Below are 13,964 nucleotides of genomic sequence, written 5' to 3'. Positions count from 1 at the left end.
ATGCTCTGGATTTTTATAGAGTGATGGACTTTCTGAGAATTAAATAAAGGAGAGTGCAAGATGCTCTGACAGTACCTGGAACTAGTGCTCAACAAATGACAAATGACAGTATTTTTTGTTATATTATAAAAGTGAAGAGGCCCTAAAATTCACCAACTCTACAGCCTTTTTTTCTATAGAGGATGTGATTGAGAACCACAATCCAAGGTTTTAGAGCTAGTTGTTAGGAAGCTAGAGCCTGAATCTAAATTATTTTTGTTGTAGTAGTGTCGGGTACTAAAAGGGCTTTTTTCTCACTACTGTTTCCTATGAGGAATGACTTTCCCCTAAATATTCTTCTGACCTTTCTCTAACCCTTTATTCACTCAGCCTCTGGAGAGGTGAAGACACCTTTATGATTGATATATACAGGAAGAATAACTGGGCATGTGCCTTTTATCCCTGACCCTCCCCATCTTGGGAATCCTTTTTTTTTCATGTGCAAATTGCCCACGGGCTGTCCAGTCCCACTACTTTCCCCATCTTAGGGAACTCCTCCTGGACCCATGCTCCCCTGATATGGGTAACTGTCTGATTCTAGGATTTAGTGTTGGCAAAGCCATTTGTTTTAACACACCTAATTCTACTGTCAAAAATAAAGGTGACATATATGTTCTCTGCCTGCAACTTTTTGCCATTTCAAAGTGTTCAGAACCCAGTAACAAAGAGTGGTTTCTCCGGACCCAAAACAGTGCTTCCTAAAAATAGGTCACACTACCTATCATTTAAGGGAAGATTGCCTAGCAATAAGTAACTAGTAAACAACTAAATTAATGAAGATTTGTATTGTGAGGGCACAACCAGTCTGCATTTTTTTGAAAAGGAGTTCATGGTGTAAAGTAAATCAGATGACATCGCTCCATTCCATTAGGGCTTTCTTCTGTTGTTACCACACTTAGGAAGCAAATTGAACTTGAAATGGAAGATATTTATTTGATAGAATGCAGACATACCCTTATTTTCCTTATTTTTTTTCGTGTAATGTTATGAGGAGAAGCAATAGATGATGAAAAGAAAAGTATGTAAGGAGAGTAAAAATATTTTGGGCCCAATAAAAGTATTACAATCTTCCTACCTCTCAGCATTGGTACTCCAACATCAGATTGTGCCATCTACACTCCATTTGATGCCTTAAGTTAGGAAACTAAAGGAAAGATGCCAGAAACAATTTGTGCACAGCATATGTAATCTTTATTTTTTATTTTTTTAGAGACAGGATCTTGCTCTCTCTCCCAGGCTGGAGTGCAGTGTCACAATCATAGCTCACTGTAGCTTCAAACTCTTTGGCTTCAACAATCCTGCAGCCTCAGCCCCCTGAGTAGCTGTGACCACAGGTGTGTGCCACCACAATTGGCTAATTTTTGTTGTTATTATTATTATTACTATTGTGCCAAGAAGTGGTCTACTTTGAAGAGGTGATCTGGAACTTCCAGCCTCAATCAATCCTACCACATTGGCGCCCTAAAGCACTGGTATTACAGGTGTGAGCCACTGTGCCTGGCCACAGGTAGCCTTTACCTCTGGGAAAGAATATTTTCCTGAAGTACTGAATTACATAAATAAATTTTCATTCCACAATACCTAGAGCAAGATGGCATGTGAGAATGTCTCACATGGAGGCAATATCTACAAATTAAAATATTTAAGAACTGGTTCCAAACAGAAGTAAAATTTGGGGGAGGAACCTTATAAAATTTAGAAGTTGTACTCCTGATCTTGCCTGAATTTGAGGGAAATAGTCTAGAATAGGAATAAACAAATAAGTACATTTTCAAAGAAAAAGGTATAACTTTAGTCAAGAGTGCTCTTAATTTCCGGCTTGGAACACACAGCATGGACCACCACCTTCAACAAGAAGAGAGAAGGAAATGGGGTGGAGATAAAGAGGAATGGGAAAAGGAAGAGAAGGGAAAGCCTGTAAAAGGAAAGGAAGGGGCAGGGAAGAGGCTTTTTTAAGCATTTTCCAGCAACTCCCCTTCCTGGCCCCATATGAGAATCATTGACTTGAAAACACATAACCTTGGCATCCCAATAAACTAGAAAGACCCTCAAACTGGAGATGAATTAATCTCATACTGCCCCAGGCTTCCTCACCATAGCAGGTCGCATCTGACTCTGAATTCCATCTCCTACAAACTCATTAATGTGGATGATGACTAAAGTTTGAATTTCTACTAAAGCTAATGAGTTCTTTGAAGATTTTCTTGGAACCAGATAAAGGCAATAACTATGCTAACTTGATGAATAATTGTGAATAGGTATGTGAGCTTATATATGTGTGTGAATACACATATATGTCTTTTCATCATGATTCCTACACTTGTTGTGTATATATCCAGAAGTCATAGTTCTACTATTTTTGAAAATACGTATTGACTGCTCTTTTTCTATTTTAATTATCTGTTTAAGACATGGGCATAATTATCATAATAAAGAATATTATCTCCATAACTTAGAAAACTGTTGATAAAGAAGAGAGAACTTAGCCAGCATATAGTTTCCTTTTTTTCTTGTCTCTCTTGAAAGATAGGTAATAGAGATTTTATGCATAACAGTGCAATCCAGCCTGAGGCATAAAACATCTACAGTTCTCTTTGCTTTTAGATTTAAAAAACCATAGTAGTGTTATAAAATATTAATAGAAACATAATATAAAAACACAAGTATTCCAGGGACCTGGTATGACAGCTCTATCTGATCAAAATAGTTGTGGTGGTTTTCAGGGAACATTTCTCTGCTCATTCCAGAGAATGCATGAACTCATTAGCCTAGAAAGTATCTAACTAAGCTGAATGTGAAGGCACAGTGAAGGTGTTCTCAACCACAGCTACTCCATGGCAGAGAAACTATAATACACAGTTCTTGGAAGAGCTGGTCATGTTGGTTTTAGCCTGTAATCTCAGCTACTAGGGAGGCTGAGATGGGAGGATGGCTTCAGGCCAGGAGTTGAAGACCAGCCTGGGCAAAGTAGTAAGACTTCACCTCTAAAAAAAAAAAAAAGAAAGAAAGAAAAGAATATAAAAATTAGCTGGGCATGAATATGTCTATAGTCCCAGCTATTGGGAAAGCTGAGATGGGAGAATCACTTGAGCCCAGGAGTTCGAGGCTGCAGTGAGCTACAATTGCATCCCTCTGCACTCCAGCCTGGGCAACAGAGCAAGACCCTGTCTCTAAAAATAAAAATTTTTTAAATATTCTGGGAGACATATTTCTAGGAAGCACACACTGAAACAATAATTTTAGGTGATGATGGTTTAACCAAACACAAAAGCAGCCCCAAATCCTTCTCTGATCTAAATTAGAGCACAATGTTATTCTTCTGATTCCAGTGTAGGCTCACATTCTATGCTGATCAAGAGGGTAAGGAGACCTCACCTCCAGAGTCCCAAGCCCTGAAGTTCTGTTGTTTTCAGTGATTGCAAAACATCATTCCATGCTGTCAACATCTATTTACCCAGTTATGAAACTTTATTCCATGCATGAAACTTGGTGCATATTTATCTCCATGTAAATACCTTTAGAAATGACTATGCAACATATTCTAAAATAAACTTGTTAATGGCAAAGGGTTTTCATGATCGCTACCAAGTAGGGTTGAGGATATCATTGAACAAGGTTGTTAGAAACATCGTGTTGATTTTAGAAGTCTGTGTCCTGTCACAGGGATGCCTATATATTTTGCTACCCTGAGACAGAACATGGGACCAAGAAAGCAATTTCAGGGATCATTTAAGTCTTTAAAATATAAAACCAATGAATCTTTGCAAGTGAACAGTCCTTCAACTTTTCTACATAAAATCTAAAGGCCATTTGGATAGTTGCCTGGTGGTCTGTGGGATCACACACATATTTGTGGGAAGTGAAGATGATGCCTGTCACTGCAGCTGAGTCAGGCAGATGACTGGAGACAAAAGACAGGGCACAGAGTCGCACAAGGAGACTGGGCTTGGGAATAGGAGGTTATTCTCTAGTTTTATTATTGCCATATGTTGTCTTTGGACCTCAGATTCCCTACCAGAAAAAAAGAGGAGGTTGAATTTAATGAACAGTTACACCTCTAAAATATGATGATTCTATCATTCTAGATATAAACTGTGTTTTTTTATTGTTGTTGTTGTTTTGTTTTTAGACAGAGTTTTGCTCTTGTTGTCTAGGCTGGAGTGCAATGATGCAATCTTGGGTCACCGCAACCTCCGCCTCCTGGGTTCAAGCGATTCTCCTGCCTCAGCCTCCCGAGTAGCTGAGATTACAGGCGTGTACCACCATGCCCAGCTAATTTTGTATTTTTAGTAGAGACGAGGTTTCTCTATGTTGGTCAGGCTGGTCTTGAACTCCTGACCTCAGGTGATCCACCCACCTCAGTCTCCCAAAGTGTTGGGATTACAGGCATGAGTCACCACACCTGGCCCTAAGCTCTGTTAAATTTTTTTTATGGTGTTTAACTATGCCTTCCTTCCGCATGTTCCTTTCCCAAAGCGTTTATCAGAATCCATCCAAGCCCAGGAATGTCTTGTAAAGATACAGGTGTATTTTCATTACATGTCACAAATAAGCCATTAAATCAGTAGAGATGCATTTAGTTTTGTTACACCTTAATTACTGAATTGCCAAGAGCTACCAATGGAAGCTTTATACCTAACTTACATATTTCCTCAAGACACTGTGTTTGGGCTAATGCTAATTTATGTTTCAAAAGAAGAAAAACAGAAGAAGTGCCATAGGAGACCGGAATTTCCTCCATGAGTTAATTTTCGGAAGAGACGCTGCAAAGTGCAATCATTTTAACTCAGAGACTCCACCCTTCTTGTAAAACACATGTACCTAAGTGTACTAGTAAAATCTGCCTGGGCCCCGGGCCAGATCATTAAAGCTTTCAGTAGACACTGGGCCAGTGTCTGATGGAACTGATTTCACAACTAAAGACACTAAATATCATAATCAGGTAATAATAAGGTTCACCTTAACCTTGACCATTTAAACTCTACAATTATTAACCTTTTAAAAGAGTAACATAATAAAAAGTCTGACATATTTTTGCAAGCAACATATTAACTCCAGTTTGGTTGGGCTGGAATCTGACTACTTTCAACAGCTGGTGAGAAAGCTTATCAAGTCATATACCCCTTCCTGATATGAAGATCCAGACACAACATGTGTTTATTTCTACAGCCATAAAATAAAAGGAAAATGCAAACAAAGAAAGGAAAGGAACGCTGATAGGTGAGATTATCATATTTAGAAACTCTAGGAGTGCTGAAGATCAAAAGTAGATTATAGCCGGGCCCCAGAATATAACCTGATCACAGGGAGAGATGGTGGGCAGAGGAAGATTCCATGAATGGATTATCATTAGAAACTACAGTCTTTTACAGGCTAAGAAAAAGCAATGAGGAGAATGTTTACTTAGTTTTTCAAACTGCTGAGTGAGTTTTATTATAGTTGCTAACTCAGTCTGAAGAATGGAATTTCAACATAAGGCAAGAACAAGTAGTTCTGTTTCCTTTGCCCCATACCCCCAAACACTCTTTTTCTTTGTCTCCTTCTCTCTCATTATTCCTGCCTGGAGGCAACTTTAGTTGTAAAATAATGTATCTGAGAAACAATTTTAAAGAATGCATACATAATTTAAGCTTATTTCTCAGAAACCAGTTCATATTGCTGGCTTTTGACCCTTGCCCTAATTGCAAAGATACTGTGCGATAAGTATGATGGTCAAGGATTTTTGTTTGGGAACTTTCTTCTTTAACATTTTACTTCTAGAAGTGCTGCTGAGCACCAGTCTGTTCACATGACTACTGATTTGATGAGTGGATGATGCTGATGTGTTCTAGAACTGATTTGGATATTGAATGTTATGTATTAGCTGTGGACCCAGAATGGTTGGAGAAAGACCATTTGGAATTTTAACTTTTCCTAAGTGTATATGGTATGCCTAGCATTGGGCAACTGCTCAGAGTCCATGCAGGAAAACAGCAACCAGGGCAATTTAATATAGAGAATTGGTTAGACAAATATTAGAGGACTAGAAATGCCAAGATGATGGGAATAGTAATTGCAGGAAGCAGCCTCACCTGTGGGATCCAGGACAAAGGCAAGAAGTCAGGGTTGCTTAGAATCCAGTAAGCTCTAGGTGAGTGAGACTCTGACCTCTGAAGAGAGACGCAATTCAGATAATGGAACAGGGGGATGCTGTGGAACTGTGAGCCAGACCTCTATGGAGGGGGCACTGCTGTTGGGGTGTGCTGATTTCTGTGGTGGGAATTCAATGGGACTAGTTCTTCAAATCAGAAGGTGGGAGGGGGAGACTGGAACCAACTGCCATTGCCAGGGTGACCTTAACAGATACAGAAAGGCAAAGAAGGAACAGTTCCTTTTTCCTCCTGCCTGACGGTTACTCTCTAGTGCCCCCTGTTGACAGAACATAACAAGTAAGGTTTAAAACAGACCATAGCTTCATAACCATCACAGACCGACTTTGCTCTTCTGAGCTAGCTCTAAGAGTTTATGCTATATATTTGCCATTTTAGACTACATCTATAAAAATAATAAGTGCATTTAATATGTAGTTGACCAGAAGACTGTTTTTTTTTTCTTAAAGAAGAAAATATTTTAGGTTTTTGCTATAGTTATGTCTCAAAGGTCCATGGAATGAGTCACTATCCTATATCTACGCGAGCAAAGAAACTCTTGGGTGAGTTTTAGAATAGGCACACATTATAATGAATCTCTTTCTAGTGAATTATCATATCATTTCAGTATAAAAGATGCCTATTTCAAAAGCAAGACTGGCCCATTATTAAAAGCAAACTAGGTCAGGCACAGGGGTTCACGCCTGTAATCCCAGCACTTTGGGAGGCTGAGGAGGGTGGATCACTTGAGGTCAGGAGTTTGACACCAGCCTGGCCAATATGATGAAACCCTGACTCTACTAAAAATACAAAAAATTAGCCGGATGTGGTGGCGGGCACCTGTAATCTCAGCTACTCGGGAGGCTGATGCAGGAGAATCACTTGAACCCGGGAGGCAAAGGTTGCAGTGGACCAAGATCATGCCACTGCACTCTAGCTCGGGCAACAAGAACAAAACTCCACCTCAAAAAACAAAACAAAACAAAACGAAAAGCAAACTAATACACAAATAAAATATAGATAGCAAATCAGAATTATATGACCTAAAATTAGATAGTACAGCCTTCATATCTTCTAAACCACTCTTGCATGTTTCCATAGGGCCTTAGACTTTTGCTACTTAACAATTGATCTGAATTTTTGTGTTAGGTTTGATGGCAATCCCAAAAGTAACACTCCTTTCCCTCAGCAATTTTTGAACCAACTGAAAAATAGAACAAAATAGTCAACAAATAAGAGTAAACTGCTGTTTTTACTACTGAAATTACTTCTCACAGAGATAGGTGCCTCTATCTAAAGGTAAGAGTTGTTCTGATATTAATTCCAGAATTAAATAGATTGATCTGTTGCTATGGCCTGGATATTTATGTTCTCTCCAAAATTCATATGTTGAAATCCTAACCCCTAACTTGATGGTATTAGGAGATGGACCATTTAGGAGATGATAATTAGGTCATGAGGGAGAAGCCATCTATGAATGGGATTAATGCTCTTATAAAACAATCAGAGAGAACTGCCTTGCCTCTTCCACCATGTGAAGATACGGAGAAGTTGGCAGTCTTCAAACAGGAAGCTGGCCCTCATCAGATACTGGGTCTGCCAGTGCCTTGATTGTTTTCCAGACTCCAGAACTATAAGAAATACACTTCTGTTATTGATAACCCACTCAATTTATACTACTTCTGTTATAGCAGCCAAATGGGCTAAGACATTCACCTAGAGACAGACAGTGCTAGACCACTGGAGGCCTAATCATGCTTAGGAGAGAAGTAGAGCAGAATAGAAGCTACCTGATAGGAAGGAAAGGAGGTGCTGATTAAGCAATGCCTAATTCCATATCCAAGCCCACTGATCAGACAAGAAAACCTCCCTCTACCTACCTAATGGACAGAGGGAGGTCAGAAACTTTTTCCTAGTGGTGCTCCCACCACATGGATGTGAACACCAAGAGCTGAGACTTGGAGGTGGGGGAGTCATTCTCCACATTCTCTAACTCCACTGGTAATAAATGCCAGGGAAATAGTCAAGATATCTGTCTTGCCATCAAATCGTCAATGGCTAGATTATTGTCTGTCAATTAATAATCCCTTAATAGTCATTTGTTGAACAGGTTGAGTAGATCGATTCTTACTTTTATGGAAATGCGTGTTTAGAAAACTTAAATTCAAATTCTGGTTTCGATACTAACTAGCAGTGTTACTTTGGGCAAGTAATTTAACATCTCTAGACCTCGATCACTTGTCTGTCATATGGCGTGATAGGCCTTTATCTAAAATTAATACTGGGATGCATTCCAATTTCACAGTTCTGTTACTCATCTTCACATTATGGTTTGGATAATCCATGGCTGGTTTTGTAATCACAAAGTCTGTATCATAAACAAATGCTAAAATAAATATGTTTGGTGGGTAGCCAGAAACGTACGGGCTGATTCCATATATAGGGTTTTCCTTCATTTTCTATTCTCTTGGTATTTTATTTTTCATGAGAATAGTACCAGAGGTTAGAAAAGAGGACTTATTATCCTACATCCTGCCTTCTAGGTGCCTTCTTTGACCTCTAGCATGAGCATTCAAAGTCCATTGTAGTATTTTGGTACATCTATCAAATAATCAACATGAAATACTGTAAGTGAGTGTAATTGCTAAAGAAGTGGTTATAGGAGGCAGTGATGAGCTATTTCTGATGAGCAGAAATAGCATTTTAAAAGATATAGAGAAAACATCTGAGCTTTCCCCAAACCTTGTATTTCTGTGTGGAAACTTAAGGAAGTCATATTAACCCTCAGATACTCAGGTTTTACCATCATATAGTAGGAGGCTAGAGTACCTCTCTGTAGTCTTTCACTCCCAACTTTCAACAATTCAGACTAATGCACTGAAGAATTCAGTGTATTTTTATGGGTAAAATTTGCCGCCAGGTGTGGCAGACTGCCACGGTTACTACTTGAGACTGTCACTACAGCAGTTACTACTGTTACTACTTGAGACCATCATTACGAGACTGAATGAAGGGGGACTAAGGTATAAATGAAAACTTAAGACAAAAGAAACTGTTTTAAAGGCAGGGGCCAGGGGAAGAAGAAAAGGGCTCCCTGCTCCTAGTGAGCAAAGGCAGCTGTCCTAAGCTTCTACAGCCCTTCCTATTTATTGGGTAGAAAGAGCAGGGAAGGGCCGGGCGTGGTGGCTCACGCCTGTAATCCCAGCACTTTGGGAGGCCGAGGCAGGTAGATCACAAGGTCAGGAGATCGAGACCATCCTGCCTAACACGGTGAAACCCCATCTCTACTAAAAATACAAAAAATCAGCCGGGGGTGGTGGTGGGCACCTGTAGTCCCAGCTACTCGGGAGGCTGAGGCAGGAGAATGGCTTGAACCCGGGAGGCGGAGCTTGCAGTGAGCTGAGATCGGGCCCCTGCACTCCAGCCTGGGCGACAGAGCGAGACTCCGTCTCAAACAAACAAACAAAAAAAGAATGAGCAGAGAGGAGGCGGTAACAATTGGTCAGCTGCTTAATTGATCACAGGTTCACATTATTGCTAACAGACTTCAGATGTGCCTAATCACAAGAAACACTTGTACCTGGGTCGTGACTGCCCTCAGCATTCCTTCTGGGCGGCAGACACAGTTTGTCAGTTTGCCAACATCCTGCTTTCATGAGAAACAGTTTGCTGTTTAGTCATATAGCCTCCAGTAGTATACCGAGTTGATCATGACCCTCATTCCTTCAGCCTTCGATACCCAGGAATACACATTTTAAAACCTGAGATTTTGGTTTTCCTGATCTAGTAGGTAGATAAAAATAAGACTGAAAGCATCACTATTGTTAAATATTTCTGGGAGTTAAATTTATTTTTATTTTTTTAATTTTAATTTTTAATATTTGTAGCTACATAGTAGGTGTATGTATTTATGGGATACATTAAATGTTTTGATACGGTCATGCAATTCTTAATAACCACATCATGGAGAATAGGATATCCATCCCCTTACACACAATCTTGTTATACTCTTTTTTTTTTTTTTTTTTTTTTTTTTTTTTGAGACGGAGTCTCGCTCTGCCGCCCAGGCTGGAGTGCAGTGGCCGGATCTCAGCTCACTGCAAGCTCCGCCTCCTGGGTTTACGCCATTCTCCTGCCTCAGCCTCCCGAGTAGCTGGGACTACAGGCGCCCGCCACGTTGCCCGGCTAGTTTTTTTTTTTTTGTATTTTTTAGTAGAGACGGGGGTTTCACCGTGTTAGCCAGGATGGTCTCGATCTCCTGACCTCGTGATCCACCCGTCTCGGCCTCCCAAAGTGCTGGGATTACAGGCTTGAGCCACCTCACCAGGCCGTTATACTCTTTTAGTTATTTTTAAATATACGATTAAATTATTATTGACTATTGTCACCTGTTTTGCTATCAAATCGTAGGTCTTATTCATACTTCCTAACTATAACTATTACTAACTATAATGGGAGTTAAATTTATAGAGTCCACTTAGAGGTTAATTTGACATCCGTTGCTAAAATTTAGAATATATAAACCCTGTGGGTCAGCTCTCCCACATCTAGGAGCAGTATAGAGTTACTACTGTAAACTCTGTACTGTGAAGTATAAAGTCTCAGGCAGAAGCTCCTGAATTTGAACTGTAGGCCTAAAGCATGTGGCCTGGGATGCTACTTTTAGAGTCTCCACGTCAGTTTCCTCCTCTGTAAAACAGGGATTGCAATAAAACTCCATCAAGTGATGGTAAGGGCTAAATAAGATAATACATATGTTTTAAAGAGCTTAGAAATGTACCAGGAATAATGTAGCTACTTAGTGAATGATAGCTAATACCACAACTACTGTTATTACGAGTTGAGTATCCCTCATCCAAAGTGCTTGAGACCAAAGGCACTCTGGATTTCAGATTTGTTCGGATCGTGGAATATTTGCATTATAACAGTTCAGCATCCCAAATTTGAAAATCCCAAATCCGAAATGTTCCAAGGAGCATTTCCTTCTAATGTTATGTCAGTGCTGAGAAAGTTTTGGGATAGGTGTAGCAAACCACCATGGTACACGTTTACCTATGTAACAGACCTGCACATTCTGCACATATATCCCAGGACCTAAAATAAAATAAAATTTTTTTAAAAAGTTTTGGATTTTGAAACATTTTGAATTTTGGATTTTCAGATTAGGGATACTCAATCTGTATTATTATTATTATAGATAATGGTGTGACCCTATTCACAGAATATGTGTTTAAGGATTTTCATTTAACAAAACTTTTACTGAAAATACAAAAAATAATCAGCTAAATTAGTACCAGTAATGGAATGTAAGGCAGGAAGGTGACAGAAGATGAATAGTTAATACGCAATACTAACGGTCTCAAACCCAACCATGGGGACATAACTGGAAACAGAAAGAAACGGAGATGCCACTGAGAAATTTATGGAGAAGTTATAGGAACACTTGGAGAATAAGAAGGTGATTCTCAGCATGTGTAGAAAAATGACAACTTGGAGCAAAAGGTTTGGTGCCAAAAATAGGGAGAGAGAAAGGTCAGGGACATCAATTTATTTTTGCACTGCTTTTATTGCTAAATGTTCTGAAAGGATCATTTCCTGCCCCATGACAAAAAATGCTCCATCAGCACCAGCCCAGAGTCTCCATGGAAATCACAATGGAAGGTGGCTCAATCAAATTCAACAAGAGAGGGACTTGTCATTGCAAGTCTCAGTTGATTGCAGGAAGATGTCACATTTTGTAGAGGACTTTAGAGACAGAGTCTTTAAAAAAAATTCTTGTTACATTTTCAAATTATGAATTGAAATTCTACCACCATCATTATAAAATATTAAACCTCATTTTAATATGAAATAGTAAAATGCTGCCCAGCTCAACATTGGCGATGTTCTCTCTGTGGGCACCATGCCTGAGGGTATGATCATATGCTGCTTGGAGGAGAAGCCTAGAGACCATGGCAAGCTGACCCAGGCATCAGGGAACTATGCCAGCGTTATCTCCCACAACCCCGAGACCAAGAAGACCCGTGTAAAGCTACCCTCTGGCTCCAAGAAGGTTACCTCCTCAGCCAACAGAGCTGTGGTTGGTGTGGTGGCTGAAGGTGGCCAAACTGACAAACCCATCTTGAAGGCTGGCCGGGCACACTACAAATATAAGGCAAAGAGGAACTGCTGGCCACAAGTATGGGGTGGGGTGTGAACATGAACCCTGTGGAACATCACTTCGGAGGTGGCAGCCACCAGCACATCGGCAAGCCCTCCACCATCCTCAGAGATGCCTCTACTGGCCAAAGTGAGTCTCATTGCTGTCCACCAGACTGGATAGTCTAGGGAACAAAGATCGGGCAGCAGAAAGAGAACTAGTGCTGAGGGACTCAATAAAGTTATGCCATCAAAAGAGAGAGACAGAGAGAGAAGAAAGAAGTTGTGAATCATGTTAATCAGTGCTAAATCATGAAAAACTGTCTTTTGTATTTTTTTCCTGAGGAGAAACCTGCAATCTAAGATTGAATTTGTACATGTATTTACATTTCCATCCCCCTCTGTTTACTAAGCGCCTACAGTAGGCATAGCAAGCAGCATACAACGTATCTTACCATAGAGCGGATAATGTCTACATTGACATATCTGATTCAATATCTGACATCTAAAAGTGTGGCCTATATCTTGACTACCCTGAACTTTCATTATGGATATTAGATGAGATCTCTGGGATCTATTAATTTCTTTTTGTTTTTTTTGAGATGGAGTTTCACTGTCACCCAGGCTGGAATGCAGTGGTGCCATCTCAGTTGACTGCAGTCTCCACCTCCTGGGTTCAAACAATTCTCCTGCTTCAAGCTCCAGAGTAGCTGGGATTACAGGCACCTGGCACCACACCCAGTTAATTTTTGTATTTTGGGTAGAGACGAGGTTTCACCATGTTGGCCAGGCTGGTCTTGAACTCCTGACTTCAAGTGAACCTGCCTGCCTTGGCCACCCAAAGTGCTGGAAGTACAGGCGTGAGCCACCACTCCTGGCCTGGGATCAATTAATTTCTAACAATACTTTTAACCTTCTGCCAATGTTCCGAATCCAGGGGAGAGTAAAGTGAGTAAACACTTGATTTTATTTAAGCAGTTAATCAAGACTGGGCATGGTGGCTCACACCTGTAATTCCAGCACTGTGGGAGGCAGAGGTGGGTGGATCACGTGAGGTCAGGATAACTACTGGCCAACATGGTGAAACCCCATTTCTACTAAAAATACGAAATTAGCGGGGTATAGTGGCACATGCCTGTAATCCCAGCTACTCAGGAAGCTGAGGCAGGAGAATCACTTGAACCCAGGAGGCAGAGGTTGCAGTGAGCCAAGATCATGCCATTGCACTCCAGCCTGGGCAACAAGAGCAAAACTCCATCTCAAAAAAAAAAAAAGTTAATCAAAATACTTGGAAAAACATTTATCATCAAATGTAAAAGGCCCTGGTTACCTATTTCTACTGACAAGGACAACCCCAGCTACAAGGAACCGTTTATTTTTGCTGTGTGTTGATTTACTAATAGGAAACTGGTAATAAATTATTCAAAAATTTTTTCTGGAAAATGACAGGAAAGAGATTGGTGAATCCTTCTTGTTAAATTAGTTGCCTTTTAAAAAGAAAACAGACTCTCAATTTCTCGGTGCAGAACCTAGCAGTTAATAAGGTAGAATCATCTTCTTGAAAGTCAATAAATAATTCTATAAAACAACCATAACTTATTCACGGTGGTGTCTTAAGCGTGATTTAAAAAGACTAATTTGATTTGGAAGAAGTAGGTG

General features: G+C 40.1%; 1 pseudogene; it reads left to right on the top strand.

Annotated features, from left to right (window-relative positions):
• The first annotated feature begins 3,597 nt into the window (after positions 1-3,597).
• LOC117096752 lies at positions 3,598-12,489 on the top strand (annotated as a pseudogene).
• Positions 12,490-13,964: the final 1,475 nt, after the last annotated feature.

The sequence above is a fragment of the Trachypithecus francoisi genome, unplaced genomic scaffold, assembly GCF_009764315.1.
Source record: "Trachypithecus francoisi isolate TF-2019V2 unplaced genomic scaffold, Tfra_2.0 Lachesis_group14, whole genome shotgun sequence".
Lineage (NCBI taxonomy): Eukaryota > Metazoa > Chordata > Mammalia > Primates > Cercopithecidae > Trachypithecus > Trachypithecus francoisi.
Note: the sequence above shows the minus strand (reverse complement) of the source record. Positions and strands in the feature narration are given on the sequence as shown.